Source organism: Mus musculus, chromosome 9, assembly GCF_000001635.26.
Source record: "Mus musculus strain C57BL/6J chromosome 9, GRCm38.p6 C57BL/6J".
Lineage (NCBI taxonomy): Eukaryota > Metazoa > Chordata > Mammalia > Rodentia > Muridae > Mus > Mus musculus.
In genome coordinates, this window is record NC_000075.6 from 43,960,458 (window position 1) to 43,976,680 (window position 16,223).

At 49.2% G+C, this 16,223-nt stretch overlaps 1 long non-coding RNA gene across 2 annotated transcripts in view; it reads right to left on the reverse strand.

Annotated features, from left to right (window-relative positions):
• Gm30373 overlaps window positions 1–13,713 on the reverse strand; it is a 34,540-nt gene extending 20,827 nt beyond the window's left edge. The window contains exons 1-2 of one of the 2 annotated variants that reach the window (XR_379333.2): window positions 9,543–13,713; window positions 509–4,698 (exon numbers count right to left, since the gene is read on the reverse strand). This is a non-coding gene — a long non-coding RNA (predicted gene, 30373). Of the gene's footprint in view, window positions 1–508; window positions 4,699–9,542 lie in introns of those variants that run through there. The other variant, XR_003948148.1, reaches the window with a different exon arrangement.
• Between the last annotated feature and the right edge of the window lie 2,510 nt (window positions 13,714–16,223).

Genomic DNA, 16,223 nt, shown 5'->3' on the forward strand with positions numbered 1-16,223 from the left:
GCTGGGCATCTTCGTTGTATATTGAGCATCTCTATCACCATGCACTTTCTACACCGCCATAGACTGTCTACACCACTATACATTGAGCATCTACACCACCAGACTGTCCACACCACCATGCACTGAGCATCTACACTGTCATAGACTGTCTACACCACCATGCACTGATTGTTTACACTGCCATACATGGTGTATCACTGTATCCTAAACATCTACTATCATGCACTGATTAGTATAGGCTTAGGGTCAGACAGGGGTTCAAAGCCCAAGTCTGACTAGTGAGGTGCCCTGTGTAGATCATCAACCTCTTGGGACCTCAGCCTTCTCAGGTGTAAACAGATATCCCATCTATACCCTAGGTGGGTTTGAAACCTTGACGGTCTAATACCAACAAAATCTAGAACATCACAGGTGCTCGGTGCACACAAGTATAGATCTGCTTGGAGAAAGATAGCATAGGTTCTCAGTGCACAAAGCTGTAGGTAGTCACTGAATGATGGCTGGTATAGGTGCTCAGAACATGGTCTATATATTTCACATTAGTATAGGCACTCAGTGCATGAACATAGTAGATATTTAGTACTATGATACAGTTCTTAGAACATGACAGTACATCTGTCATTTTCCCACATACCATGAAAGACCCCACTGTGGCATCAGGAGGCATGGGTAGCCACCAGCTCTGATCTGGATCTAAGTCTCTTGGGCATCCTCCAGGCTGGGCAGAGGAGATTTTTTTCATCTGCCTTGGGTAATGTCCCTTTCTAGGGCCTGAAGTTCAAGCAAGTTGCCTTTGGGTGACCGACACGGTGACCAAGCAAGCAGTGTGGTGTCTTCCGTTCCCTTGCTCCCAAAGGGAAATCTCCAGGTTACACAACAGCATGCTCCACGGTCTAACCTGAAATTACTCCTTGGGAGAGTCTTTGAATGTGGCCCCAGAGCCGGAGAATGTAACCCCCAGGCTGCCCCACCCACTCCTCAGAAGTCACCTGCGCAGGGGACAGAGGAGATGTTGGGAAAGCAGAGAGGCACCAGCCTGGGCCTGGCTCTCCCTGGTCCCTCTGTAGTAATTAACAGTCCTTTGTTCCCGTCCCTGATCTCGTCTGGCAGAACCTTAATCATCTTCCTCCCTGCAATGAGCAGCCTTCTCATTAGGGCCTTAAGAACCTCTATTATAAACATGTAAATGGAACTCAACGAGGAGGGAGATATTTGACTGTTCCCATTTCTTTTGTAAGGCTGCCAGCTCTGGGCGCACACCCGTGATTTCATTGCTCAGCAGCCCGACGCCAGTGAGGGGGGGGGCGGGGGGTACCGCCCGTCACCAGCCGCTCCATCTTCTCCTATTGGAATTTAATTACCTTCTATGGGAAATGTTTGAGGAACCTTTCTCCATCAATTGATTCTGAAGTTAGATTTTTATTCCAAGAGACTTAATGGTGCTTGAGCCGTCGATGGGAACCTAGGAGCAGGTAGACCTGGGCCACTTTAGCAAGGTTAGGAAAGGTCATTACAGTTATGCCCTGACTCTTCCCTGGTCAACCTGACATCCAACACAGATGTGTGTGAAGTTCTTCCTGACGGCCCACAGAGAATTAGATTCATGAGCCCCCTGATCTGGACTGGAAGTCCTTTCTGTTGTCTGCCTGATGTAGAACAAACCTTAAAAAAGGAAAACAAAAAAAGAGTCAGTTTCTTCCTTGATGATGGAGGTGTCTATCACATAGAAGCCTGATTTATTACCTGGAGAAGAAGGTGACAGCGTGATTAGCCCCTCCCACAATGGCGCAGTGTGACAAGATATGTGCTCACACCTTGCAAGCTGCAAGCAGCTAAAATATCCTGGACTCCCTCAACTCAGTAAGCCTTTCTCATTTGTGTCTTCCTGGTCCCTAGTCCTTACTGACACCTGGGGTCTCAGAGGGGTTTCTTCCCTCCATTCCCTTCCTAAATCTTCACTCCACTCATTCGGTGGAGCTCTTTCACAGTCGGGTCATAGTGGTCCCCTCCTGGTCCACATCAGAGCTTGCTGACAACCCCTGTGGCAACTACTTGTTGACCACGGCTGGTTATTGGCTTAGCCCCCACTTGTTCATGGTGTTTGCTTTGCTTTGCTTGTTTGTTTGTTTGTTTGTTTGTTTGTTTTTCAGCACTTGAACGGAGCGCTGGGCCAGCACTCTACCTCTAAACAACACCCCAGACCATGTCTAACTCTTTGGCTAGACTCCCAGGAGTCCCCTCTTCTAGATGGAACCCAAGGTTTTGCTGCTGGGTTCCCCACTGCTCAGAGCACAGAGACTGAAACCGATGTATGCTGGGAAAACCAGCTTGCTGGACTGGTCCAGAGGGGGGCATCTAACTAATGTATTAGGAGGAGGTTGCTGGGCAGATTGCAGAGACCTGGGAACATTTTTTTCCTTACCTCCTGGCTCTTCGTTCAGCTCTGTGGGATGTGGGGCTGGAAGGACTCTGTTGAAGAAAAGGATTCTCTACCAGTGCCCCACAGGCATCCACAGTAAACAGCTTCCAGTCCCTCCAGCAGCAATGTGGGACCTCATCACACTCCAGACACCCAGAAGGCTGGCTGTCCCTTCCCAGACAAGGCTCAGATCTATGTCCTGGGACTGCTGGGATGGGAGGAGTCCCTTCTGATTTAATCCAACCTTCCAGACACTAGGAAAGTGCTCTACCACTGGTCCATGGCCCAGCTTTTCTGTACTTCTGAGAGAAGGCATACAATCCCTTATGATGGTAGAAAATCTTCTATAATTAATAGTTCTTTCGAGGTTTGGGTGGTAGTTTGACTTTTGCTTTAATTTTAAGATGGGGTCTCATGTATCTTAGGTTGACTTTGAACTTCTGATCATCCAGCCTCCAGGTTGTGAGTACCAGGACTACAGGTCACTACCACTCCCAGTTTAGGAGGTGTCGAGAATCGAAACCCAGACTCCAGTATACCTTGTAGGCACTTTATGAACTGTCATATCTCTAGCCTATAGGTCTTTACATTCAATCTTCTCTGTCGCCGCCATCACGTAGAACCTCACTCCTGATTGGACAGTGGGGAAATGGGTGACAGATGGATTGGTTGGTAGATTAGCTAGGGTGAAAGGATGAAGAAGGAATAGACTGACTAGCAAGTCGATTGGTGGGTGGGTTTCCTATTTGATGAGCAGTTTGCTCTATAGCTTAGAAAACTATAGTTTGACCAGATGGCAGGATGTAGACCGGTCGGCAGTGTGGGTGAATAGCAAGGTGATGGTTTAGTTGCTTGGAGGCAGGAGCTGGTTCTGGGCTAGTTGAAGGACAGGTGATATATTCAGGCTACAGGGTCAGCATCATGTCAAAGGGAAGGGAAGGCTCCTGACAGGACCCTTAGAGTCTCAGTTGTCACGTCCTGCCTTGCCTAAGGAAGCCTGTGGCTCTCCAGGCTGGGCTGTCATAGCCATTTCCTGAGATCTCTGAAACGACAGTACTGCAGAGTGGCCCCAGTTCACACAACACACGGCAGCACACGGCAGGGAGGGCTCAGAGCTCGTCCGGGTGTCTCTGATACCCCATACCAGGACCCTGGATGGCTGACAATGCCTCCAAGATACTACCTGTCTGCCCAGCACCCAGAAAACCTGCCAGTTAAGGAGGCTTGCAAAGTACTGGCCTATAATGGGGGCTTGTTCTTCTGTCCACACAATCTCCCAAGTTACAGACTCCAGAACAGGGTCTTTTGTGGGTGCTAGTTACCACGCCATTCAAGCTTGGAAGTCTCCCCAGCACACCGCTGCTGTCTGCCAAGACCTTCCTCATATCTCAGCATGGTCCTCCAACCCCTTCCCTAGGTGGTGTAAGTGAACTGGCCCACACCCTGGCCAGAGCCACTGGGACATTTCCAAATTGCATCTTCTGAGAACCAGAAAAAGAGATTTGGAGAGGAAATTGCTTCTCCCTGCACAATCCAGATGGGGCAATTTTTCACTCATTTTCCCCCCTTCTTCCTTACAATCTCAGGAGAGAGAGAGAGAGAGAGAGAGAGAGAGAGAGAGAGAGAGAGAGAGAGAGAGAGAGAGAGAGAGAAAGAATGTGTCCAAAGCCTAACCTCTGGTTTGGGCCAGACTTTATCCCTCCCGAGATCTGCAGAGATGTAATCGCTTCCCAGAAACCTGTACCAGAGGGACTAGGATGACACTATGGTGCTTCTCCTGCAATGGGCACTGCCCAGAGCTCTTGGGCACAGATACCAGGTCTGGGAGTTGTCCAGAGTGGACAGGTGAGGCCAGCCTGCAGGTAGAGAGAACCCAGGAGACTTCACTAGGGACCCTAATCATCCTCCCAAGAAGTTCCCATTCCCACCAGTCATCGCCAGCTCTCAGGTCAGGAGTTAAGTGCCTAGCTACCACAGTCAGGCAACAGTTATCAGTGCCAGACCTCCGAGACCACCTACTGCAGAGACAGCCGGCCCAGCTGAGTCCAGTCCTTCTCACGTGTGTGAAGGCTCCACATCGCCCCTGGGGTAAGGCCATCATCCCTCACACACCTGGGACAGACCTGGGGGTGCTGGAGGTCCCCGTTGCCTGTTTGCTGACGGAACGTATTGTTGCTTCCATTTGTACCTTAGTCCTTCAAACGTGTTGGTTTGGTTTTTTTTGTTTTTGTTTTTTTTTTTCTCTCTCTCTCTCTCTGCAGAAGTCTTCTGTCATTCATCTAAAGAAAAGAGATTAGACCAGGACTGGTGGCTCACACCTGGGAAACTGAGTTAAAAAGATTGCCAAGAATCTACAGCCATCCTGGGCTACAAAGTGAGATACTATATAAACAAACAAGGAAAAGGGGACCTGGGAGTGTGGCCCAGTCGGTAGAGTACTCATTTAGAACGTCCAGTGCCCTGGGTTAGATCCATAACACTGCATAAATCATGGGGCAGAAGGAACAGAAGTTCAAGGTCGGCCTTAACTCAGAGAGCTGAGGAGTGGCCTTACATCACACAGCTGATGAATTACATCTTCAGCCAGACTTAAAATGCCTGCGTATATTCACACTATATTCATATCAGATGCTATCCTGTATAGTTTAAAAGTAGGTTTGGTGAGGGACCCATAGCCCCAAAAATAAGTGGAAGAAGGAATTCTCATTTGTCTTTTTTTATTTTGAGATATGTCCTCACTATGTAACCCCAGCTGAACTCAAGCTCTCCATCCTCCTGCCTCAGCTTACCGAGTGTTGGGATTACAGGAGTCTCCTGCTATGCCCAGCTGAAGTGGGGGAATCTTTCCCAGGCTGTGCAGGCCAGGAGGAGTGGTTGGGGTGGTGGTGACTTAGAATTCCTTAGATGGTAATAGAGGCTGGACTTTACTGAATGGTCCTCTAAATGCATTTCTGCAGAATTAATTCCTTATCATATTAATTCATTTAATCTTCACACTCACCCCCAGGCAAAGCACTGTTAATATCTTCAGTGTACATGGTGAAGAAGCCAAACAGAAAAGTTTCTTAGCTTGTTCAAGGGCAATTAGCCATGGTGCCTTGGCCTGGCACGTAGCAGCCGCTACTGCTCCCCACGACTTTTGTTCCCGAGCCAGGATGTGTGCCAGGGAACAGAGGAGCATGGAAGGAAGAAGGGCTTGCTTTGACTCCTGGTTTCAGAGTGCAGACTCTCAAGGCAGGGGAGTCATGGCACAGGAGCATGGGGTGGCAGGTCACACTGCACCCACACTTAGAAAGCAGCACGCAGGAAATGCTGGTGATCTCCCCCCCCCTCTCTTTCACCACACACTCTCTCTGCCCTCCTCAGTTATGCCTTCCTGGGAGCACCCTCATGGGCACACCCAAAAGTGTGTCTGCTGGGTGATTCTAGATCCATTAAGGCTGACCATGAAGATTACTCAAGGGGGGTATGTGTCAGAATAAAAATCCTGAATCCAGGGCCACAAGAGGCCTGGACCCCTCTGACTCTCAAGAAAAGCTTTCTTCCATCTTTGTCACTCTCTTCTTCAAAGTTTGGTCCAGTGTTTAAGACTGTGGTGCTGATGAGAGGGATATCTCTCCCCAAAAGAAGGGTAGGGGATGCCCATAAATCATGGCCACCCCCCACTCTGACGACCACTGCTGCCTCCCATTCCCACTAATCACCCCTTTTGCTAATACCAAACTTCAGACGACAAAGGGCACCCTAGCCGCAACAGTGCAGGGATCCAAGGATGTGCCCACTAAGCCATTGCCAGGCCACACTGACTCTTATCCCAGGAACCTAACAGAAGAAATGGCGACAGCAAGAGGATGTCTCCTCTCATGCAAGACATCTGGCTTCAGCTTATCTCTCTCAAGTCTTTCATCTGAACCTGGCCTCACTTTCCAGAACCATCCCTGCTACACACACTACACACACACACACACACACACACACACACACACACACACACACCCTTATACATGCACATATGCATACACTCACATACATGCATTCACACACAGGCACATCTATGTAGACACACATACATATACAAAGATGTGCTCACACACATACACATACACTCACACACAAGCACACACTTAGGCACATATGCACACAAGCTTGCACACAGGCACACATACATGCACATGCACATATAGGTACACACACATGCACTCATATACACTCACACACATATACACATGCACACACACAGGCACAAACACACATACATATACACATGCACACACATCCATTCACACACACACACACATGCACGCACACCTACAAGAATAATCTACACACAGTTTTCTGCTAAGAGACTTGAAATTGTTTAAAAGAATACATATAATAAATAATGGGTTAGAAAGATGGATCAGTCAGTAAAGTCCTTGCTGCATAGCATGAAGACCTAAGGTGGGTCCTCAGCACCCACATTAGAAAAGTCAAGTGTGACCGTCTGTATGTGTAATCTCACACTGGGGAGGCACCCATAGGAGGATTCTCACTTGCTGGCCAGGCAGGCCAGCTAACTCAGCAAGCTCTGGCCAGAAAGAGACCCTGTCTCAAAAACTAAGGTGAAGATTCGGGAAGACACCCAGAGGGTAACCTCTGGCTTCCATACATATAAGCATGTACACAGACACACACACACACACACACACACAGACATACACACACATGTACACGCACACGTGTGCATGCATGCACACACATAAGCAAACAAACAAATAAGAAGAATGTGAATGGTACCTCAAGATTGATTATCTAGGTAGACAACTTTGTCATGGTGACAGCGATGGAGCCTCGTCTGGGAAAGCAATTCAACCAGTGAAAGAAGAAGGGAGCAGGTGACAGGGACCCGGAGACAAAGTCGAAGTACAGAGATCATGGTCAAGAGAGCTCTGAAAGAGACCATCCGAGCCTCCATGTTGCCTGTCACTGTGAATCTGTTTAATGAATTCCCTCACCATTAAAATCCAGGAGGTGAGAAGAAGTCAGAGGAGAGGTTCTCAGACTCAGAAAGTCTCACTAAACTCTTGGCGTGGAAATGGCCAAAGCAGAAGAGAGAAGAGGACAAAGGCCTTGGACCCATCAGGAGACACACCATTAGAAAGTAAGCCATGTCTACCTGCCTGGCGTGATGGTTTCCACACCTAGGACATAGTTGGAACTTAATATGCATATCTGATAAAGAAATGATTAACCAAATTAGCAAACAACGAACACTCAGGTCTTCAAAACATACTAAGGATTTTCTAGCATTTGACCTTAGGGGGAAAGTAACCGTGATTCATTCGTCCACACATTCACATTAACTCGCTCACTCGCTCCATAATGCTGGTCCACCCCTTCGCAGCAATCCCTACCATGGATGAATTGGTGAACGTGATCTCCAAGTTCCCGGCGTGTTCATTGTGCTGGCTGGAGGCGAGCTGCTGCTCAGTAAACATGGGGAACTACTCGGCACTGTGTGAGGAGTCTGTGCATATTGCGAAAGGAAATCACAGAAACAGCACAGAGACAGAGAATAAAGCCGGGCCTCAGACAGGCGGTAGCATTTCAGCGGAGACCTGAAGGGGGTCAGAGAGTGCGCCAGGCAACATCTGGAGAAGAAAAGGGCTTCATGGCCCCAGGTATGGGTGTCAGGCAGGGTTGTCTGGTGCACCTGAGGTAGGGAGACAGCTGGGGCAGTACCCAGGAGGCAGGTTAGCAAAACCTGGCTTCAAGAGCTAGACTGTTTCTCCAAGCTGCTGTGTGGTGCTAGGTGAGAACCTCAGGGTCACAGAGGGGTCAGAGATTATATCGCACAGATGGAAGATGTGGTTGGGTTCTGAGTGTAATTCATGTTCAATGGCTTTCTTGAAAGGCTGAGTACAAGGTCTGAGAGAGGCTGCAAGTGGATGCCTCGTGGTACCCTCTTGAAACCTGAGAGACTTGTGTTGGGGGCAGTCCCCTGCTCTGCACCTCATCAAAGCCAGGGCCAGAGACTAAACATACACACACACACATACACACACACACACATATCACATCACACACACATGCATTCACTCATACATACATTTATGCACTCACACATATGCGCTCTCATATACACATACATACACATTCACTCACACATACACACATGCACTCACACATATGCACTTACACATACATGCACTCACACATATGCCCTCGCAATCACAAACACACACACAAACACACACACACACTAGCTACAGGTCCAGCACACAGACAGTGAGAACCCAAGCCTGTCACTTGGGCATTACTGCTTCCATGTGAGTCAAGGGGGAGGGATCCTAGCAGAACCTCCAAGAAAGTACCACAATGACACCAGGCTCCTCAGTGTCCCCAGTGCCCTCGAAAGGTTATAACACTCACACATTCTTGAAGACTGTGCACACTCATGCACCCGTACTGTACATACTCACACTCACACTTCACACCAGTGGCACCTGGGACTGCCCACCCCACTGATTCAACCCATCTAGAGCACCATGTTTTACAACTTTGTGGAGCACCAGCTGAAAGCTAGGGACACCACAACCCCAGTAAAATCCCATTCTTTCCCTCACATGCATCCGTACCCCAATACTTAGATAGCCACTCACTCAGATATACCACACTTGATTTTGCATATTGTAATTTGTTCCCTTCCAGAAGGTCCCTGTGGGCAGCTCTGAGCCCCAGCAAATGTAAAAGTTCAGCCCCTAGAGTTCTGAGCACCCACGGGCAAGGCTGAGGGTCTAGGAGCTAATGAGATGAGATCGATGGTCCAGGTGCTCCTGGGTCAGTCCATGCTCGCATCTCATTCTTCCCACTTAGGCACAGGAGTCAGGGAAATTAGTAAGATTTCTGGCCTAAAGGGTCTCTTACATCATGCCAGGACTAGCACTGGGCACTTAAAACAAACAAACAAACAAACAAACAAACATACAAAAAATAAGCCCTCATCTTGAATCCTAGCAACCTGGCAAAGACATGCTTGTGTCAGCCACACCTGGCCCAGAAGTGCTCCAGCATCCCTCAAGACATCGCATCCCATCCCCTGTGCCCTGTAGCCCCATCCCCCACGCCTCTCTAGTTTACTTACGAAGGAAGGTCTCCAGGCGGGGCCCTGCTCTGCCAGGGATTGTGTGGAGAACAGGTCAGGGGCCCAAGAAGGCAGCCTGGCATCTGATGACTCTAGGCTGGCCAGCATACCCAGCCCTCCAGGTCCTAAAGCCAGTGGGAAGCAGAGTGGGGGTGGAGAGAAGCCAGGAGCTGGCAGGGCTAAGCGAGATGAAATATTGATGCCCGTCCTAGTAAAGCGAAGAACGCCGCTTGTCCATGAATAAAAGATAAGCTGGAGGAGCGGGCTGGGCAGCAGATTAATTAATCTGAGTGAGCCTTGCTCTGTGCTGTGGGGGATGGGCACAGTGGAGTAGACAGGCTGTCCCAGTACCCAGGACCCAAGGGACCAGCCAAGGCTCTCTGTTCTAGGCAGACAGCTAGGCAGGGTAGCATCACTGAGCACAGGCAGACAGGGAGAGGGGCAGAACTAGCCAGGTCTCTAGGACCAGAATCTGGCACCCAGGATGGCAGCTTCTGTGGCAGAGGAAGGTCACAGAGGTCAACTGTTTCAGAAAATGGCATTGCCGTTCTGAGCACTATCCTCCAATATCCTCTCCTGCCACCTCAAGCCCTCCCTCGGGAGTCTCTGAGAGCCAAGATGAATGGGGACAGGTGGCAGACTCAGGACTAACGTGCAAAGCTGGCCACCCTGGGCATACCTTTGATGTGGTTCAAGCTTTAGTTCTGCAAAGGGAAAGGGTAAAGCAGGAGCCATGGGGCCCTCCCTGCCCCTCATCCCATGACAGCCTCAGGTCCTTGACTGCCTCTGCTGTAGGACAATATGGAAATGCTGGCCGAGTAGTGCAAGGCACAACATTCCTGGACATGGTGACGGCAGGCTCAGCAGGACACAGAGCTCACAACCTAGTGTGCATCTGTCATCCACTGGCTGTGGCAGCTTTCACAAGCTCTTGGCAGTTTTACATTTCCCAAAGGTGACATTAGGACAGGGTGGTGACAGTCCTCATCATGCCTTCCATCCACAGGATCCCGCTGGATCAGCCCCAGGCTCTGTGTTGTCCTAATGGGCTCCTGGGGTCAATGCCCAAGCTGACAGTACAGCTCCTCCCACCAGCCATCCCCAGTGTGACATGGGGACCCGTTGCTCAGTGTGCCATCCTGTTCACCCCTCTGTCCACACACAAACTGTTCTCTGGGAGAGGATTGGGTCAGATGCCAGGTGGCCACAGCTGATGCCAGCTACAGCCCCACACAAGCGACAGGACACCTCCAGATGGTCTCTTCCCCGACCCACCCCCAAGCTGGTAGCATTGACCATAATCAAGAGCAGCTCCTAGAATTCAGCCCAAGATCATACTTGGGTGCTGCTGGAGATGGGGCCATGCAGCCTGCACCAGCCCAGGCTGGTTCCCTCCAGAACCACAGCCACGACCTCTACCATGTCTACCCTGGCTAGGCTACCAGTACCACGGCTACCCTGTTCCCACACCTCAGCCTCTATGGCCAGCTCACGGCCTTTCCCATCTCTCCCGATCAGCAGGTATTCATCATGAGCAGTCTGCTGACATCTTCTGTACTCTGTCTCCTGTTTGCTATTTAACTTTACTTCCTGTGGGTTTGAGCCCATCTCGTCCATCCATTCATGACTCCGTGAATGCAGGAACAAGGTCACTTTGGTCCCTCCAGTTCTCCCAAAGCTGTGCACAGCCGTGAGCACAAGGCGGAAGCGCTGCATTCATGTCTGCTTAAGTGACTATGAAGGACTGGTAGCCCTCATACCTCCCGTCTCTATAACAAGAGTTAGCCCTTCCAGCAGGTACCCACTCTGTATGTTCCCCGAGACTATCTCACCTTCATTACAACCTTCTGGACAGGCAAGTCTCTCCCAGCAGCCAGATGGCAAAACCCAGGTGCTCACTTAACCAAGGTCATGCAGCTGGCAATCAACAAAGCTGGGAACAAGCCCTAATCTAGGCTTAGAGTTCTATCTGGTACATCAATCTGGTGATTACAAGATGCATAAGGGTCCTTAGGATCCCTCACCTGCTGAGGAGCAGGGATGTCGAAGAAGAAAGGTCTCCAAGGGTTGGCAATGAGCATAGCTAGACTTAACCCGAGGATTCCATCTGCCCCCTCTCCCTGCACCTGTCCCCATCCCAGAAGGAAGGACAGAGATGTGACCGAAGGCTAGGGAGGCTGGCTAGGCTGCTATGGGATTCATAAAGATTCCTTGGGCTCGGCTATCAGAAGCTGCCTGATATCTCACTATCACTGGGATCCCGAGCCTAGTGATAGGCAAGATATTGGTGGCTCTCCACAAACCAGCGGTAATGGTAGATAATCTGAGTCCAATCAGGAAAGAAACAGGCAGAAGCTTGGCCCAAGAGGCACATATACTGTCACATGCCCATCCAAGAGTGTTACCTCTGAACTAAGAATAACAGAGGTGAACTTCTGCAAAAAAAGTATCTGGGAGCCAGGAGTCCAGTATCGTTGTGGTTATCATGCCACCTGCTGGCCATTTAGGGAATAGCATTACAACTGGACGTGGGCATTCATCCAATGTCTCTGCATGGCAGGTAGCATTTGAAGGCTGGGTACACAGGAATAAACTGAAAGACCACAAGCCAGGCCTTGGTGGAGGTTACAGTTGGAAGGGAGAGAGTGTTAAAGAGTGGATCTGACATGTAATATACACATGAAAGGGTGCAGGAGTCTTATGCGCTAAGGAGGAATATACAGCAGACAGGAAACAACACCTGGGATACTGTGATCTTATTCAAGAGGTCAGACATGGCCTCACCAAGCCAGGGACGCTGAGGAGTGTCCAGGAGGTGAGGAAAGAGCCATGCTGGTTTCTGAGCTGGCTCACACCAAACTGAAGTAGGAATGAGTTCCACCTGGAAGGTCTGGGAATCTAATTGGGAGGGGCTGGGTATGGCAGAACCTGAAAGATGACTTCAAACGCCTGGGACTTTATTGCTTGGCTCAGCGGAGAAAAACAGCGTTGTCTAGTCTTTTTATCCCAGCACTGGTAGAGACAGGACTCAGGAACTTGGACAAACTATATAGGGGGCTACCACTAGGTCATACCATTGATCTTTAAGAGCTTGCCTTCTTAAAGTGCTATATCGTTCTATTTGAGAGCAGCCTATAAGTCAAGGTCAAGAAGGGATGCAGGGAGACCGGTTAGCAAACCAAAGCAACTTCTGATCAGGATCCCAGGCAGGTGTCGAGGCAAAGGGCTTTCTGGGACTCAGAAATGACTTTGCAGTCAAAGCTACAGAGAGAGTATGCTGTACTACACTGAAACAGACTGGGCATGTGACAGTATATGTGCCTCTTGGGCCAAGCTTCTGCCTGTTTCTTTCCTGATTGGACTAACATTATCTACCATTACTGTTGCTTTGTAATGCTCCGGATCCCGGTGATAGTGAGATATCAGGAATCTTTATGAATCCCATAGCAGCCTAGCCAGCCTCCCTAGCCTTCGGTCACATCTCTGTCCTTCCTTCTGGGATGGGGACAGGTGCAGGGAGAGGGGGCAGATGGAATCCTCGGGTTAAGTCTAGCTATGCTCATTGCCAACCCTTGGAGACCTTTCTTCTTCGACATCCCTGCTCCTCGCAGGTGAGGGATCCTAAGGACCCTCATGCATCTTGTAATCACCAGATTGATGTACCAGATAGAACTCTAAGCCTAGATTAGGGCTTGAGACTGACGGGCTCAGGGAGATCAATGGGGACCCCCATTTAGGATTTGTGGGATCAGAGCTGATTGTCAGATGTCTGTGGGTAGCAGAACCTGGAAGCAGGCTAGAGTGCCTGCCTAGAGTTGAACTACAGCACTTGGGCGATATTTAAATCCTGGCACTAAAAGGACCCGAGGCCTGAGGGATGATGGTCTGGACACCAGGGCCCTGTGACATCTCAAGGTCAGAACATTAGAGAAACAGGGAAGGAGAGGCCAGACAGTGGTGAGAAGCCAGACCAGACCCCAAGTCAGGAAGGAGAAGGGAGCCACTGATCCTTGTTAAGAGATGGCCAGGGCCACTGGGACAGGGTCACCCGAGTAGTCCCAACTATAAATGCAAGAAATAAACAAGTGCCCACAAGCACAGGGACACAGAGCCCTCTTGAAATGTTGGAGGGAGTGTGAAAAAAGCAGTCACTTTGGGGAAGAAAAAGATAATCCCTCAGAACGCTAACCATAGGGTTTATCCCACGGCTCTGTAGTCACTCCCAGATAGAGGCTCAAAAGATGAAAGCACACATTGTTGCCAACACTGAAACAAAGAATCAACCGCTTGCTCTGTGCTCCAGACGCCACCTGCTCTTGGCTTTCTGATTTTACTTAACTAGAGATAACACCTCTGCTCACCATTCCCCGAACCCTGTCCTTGGAGACTGGGGCCTCCTATCTCCTCATCTGTGGTTGCTTCTTTTCTCTTTTTTCAAAAATGCGTTTCTGAAGTTGCCGTGTTACACACGGGACTGGGTTAGTAATGAAAACAATCCAAATGTCCATCACCAGTAAACGAAATGTGGTATATCCATACAGGGGAATGTTAGTAAGCCATAAAAAGGAATAAGGTACAACTGCTTCAAGTTACAATGGGGACAAGAGCCTAAGAGAAAGAAGCCAGTCACAACGGACCACAGGTTGTGAGTCCAGTGATAAGAAGTGTTGAGAGGACCTGAATCTAAAGTACTAGACGTCTCCACAGTCAGCACAGGGATGGTGGCCAGGGCTGGAGGTGGGGTGGTTACTCATGGGTTCAGGATTTCATAGGAGAAAAATATTCAGGAATTAGAGAGCGCTGAGGGTTGCGTAACTCAGTGACTATGCTTCACACTACCGAATGTAGACTTTCAAATGCAAACTTTATGGAGTATGCTATATCTTTTTTTTTTTTTTTTTTTTTTTGAGACGAGACAGGGTTTCTCTGTGTAGCCCTGGAACTGTCCTGGAACTCACTTTGTAGACCAGACTGGCCTCAAGCTCAGAAATCTGCCTGCCTCTGCCTCCCAAGTGCTGGGATTAAAGGCTTGTGCCACCACTGCCCGGCATATGCTATATCTTAATATTACATAATTTTTTACAGGCTTTGGTTGGAATGGAGGGGCAGCCTCAGCCCAGGAAGGAGGCAGAATATAGGGGGCACAGAGGTCTCTGTGCTCACAGATAAGCTCTGGGGAACCTGGACTGTTAAGCACACGGAGTTGTTCCTTCATGGGAAGAAATGCCATATCTGTTATCCTCCCAGGAGGCTAGAGCAGACATGCTTACTAGCCTGGTGACCTTTGCTCTATCTGTGTGGCTAGAGGCTCTTCCAGCACTGAACCCTCCCCCAGACCCTTAGTGTGAGCTTGTTTTTCCTCAATCTATAGAATCTATCTGTCTTAGCAAGGGTTTATTGCTGTGAAGAGACACCATGACCACAGCAACTCATAGAAAGAGAACCTTTCATTGAGAATGGCTTACAGTTTCAGAGGTTATCATTATCATCATGGTGGGAAGCCTGGCAGTGTGCAGGCAGGCATGGTGCTGAAGAGGGAACTGAGAGTTCTACATCTGGTTCCACAGGCAGCAAGAAGTCAACTAACCTGAGCTTCTGAGACCTCAAAGTTCAGCCCCCTAGTGACACACTTCCTCCAACAAAACCACATCTACTCCAACAAGGTACACCTCCTAATAGAGCCACTCCCTAAGGGCTTTGGGGGAGGGACCATTTTTATTCAAACCACCACACTATCTTTATGGACTTTACAACGTGCTTCACTGTAGTATGTCTGATCTGTATTTAGCCTACTTTGTCCTCGGGGAGATTCATGTATACATTGTTGTGCTTGCAGAATTGAGTTAATCACCACAGTAACTGTCATCAAACTGTGCTGTGCTTAAAATAAAACACTCGGGTCAGACTCCTTGTCTTAGTTAGGGATTCATTGCTGTGAAGAAACACAATGACCATGGTAACTCTTATAAGGGAAAACATTTCACTGGGGCTGGCTTACAGTTTCAGAGGTTTAGTTCATTATCATCATGGTAGAAAGCATGGCAGTGTGCAGGTAGACTTGCTGCTGGAGGAGCCGAGAGTTCTACATCTTGATCTTCAGGCAGTTAGAAGGAGACTGGATTTTTTTCACACTGGGTGAAGCTTGAGCATTTAAGACCTCAAAGCCTCCACAGTGACAAACTTGATGTCTAAGATGTCCACATCTCCAACAATGAGGCCACCCTTCCTAATAGTGCCACTCCCTATGAGCCAAGCATCCAAACACATGATTCTATGGGGCTATCTCTATTCAAACCACCACACTCCTAAAGTTTGAGCTAACACCAGCTACTGAGTCGTCCTTAATCAAGTTAACTGTCTTTTGGCTTCCCAAAGATCATCTCTCTGCAGATCTGTGAAGGTCAAGAGACCCCGACAGCAGAGGACGTGGACACTGTTGAAGATGGGACGGGTGTGGTGAGGAAACTGTGGGCATTCCCTCCTAGTGCTTCTATATTCTCAGTGAGACAGGAAGTAAAGTTCTCAGCTGAGGTAGAAAACAAGGCCTTCAGGAAAGAACAAAGACAAAAGAGTCAAGCAGCAAAAGGGAAGGTGGCCCTGTGGCCCTGTGAAGGAGGGCTAAGGGCCTCGCACCAAGTTGCCCCAAATCCCTTGATTAGGTAAAGAGCCTAGTCGCAGGAG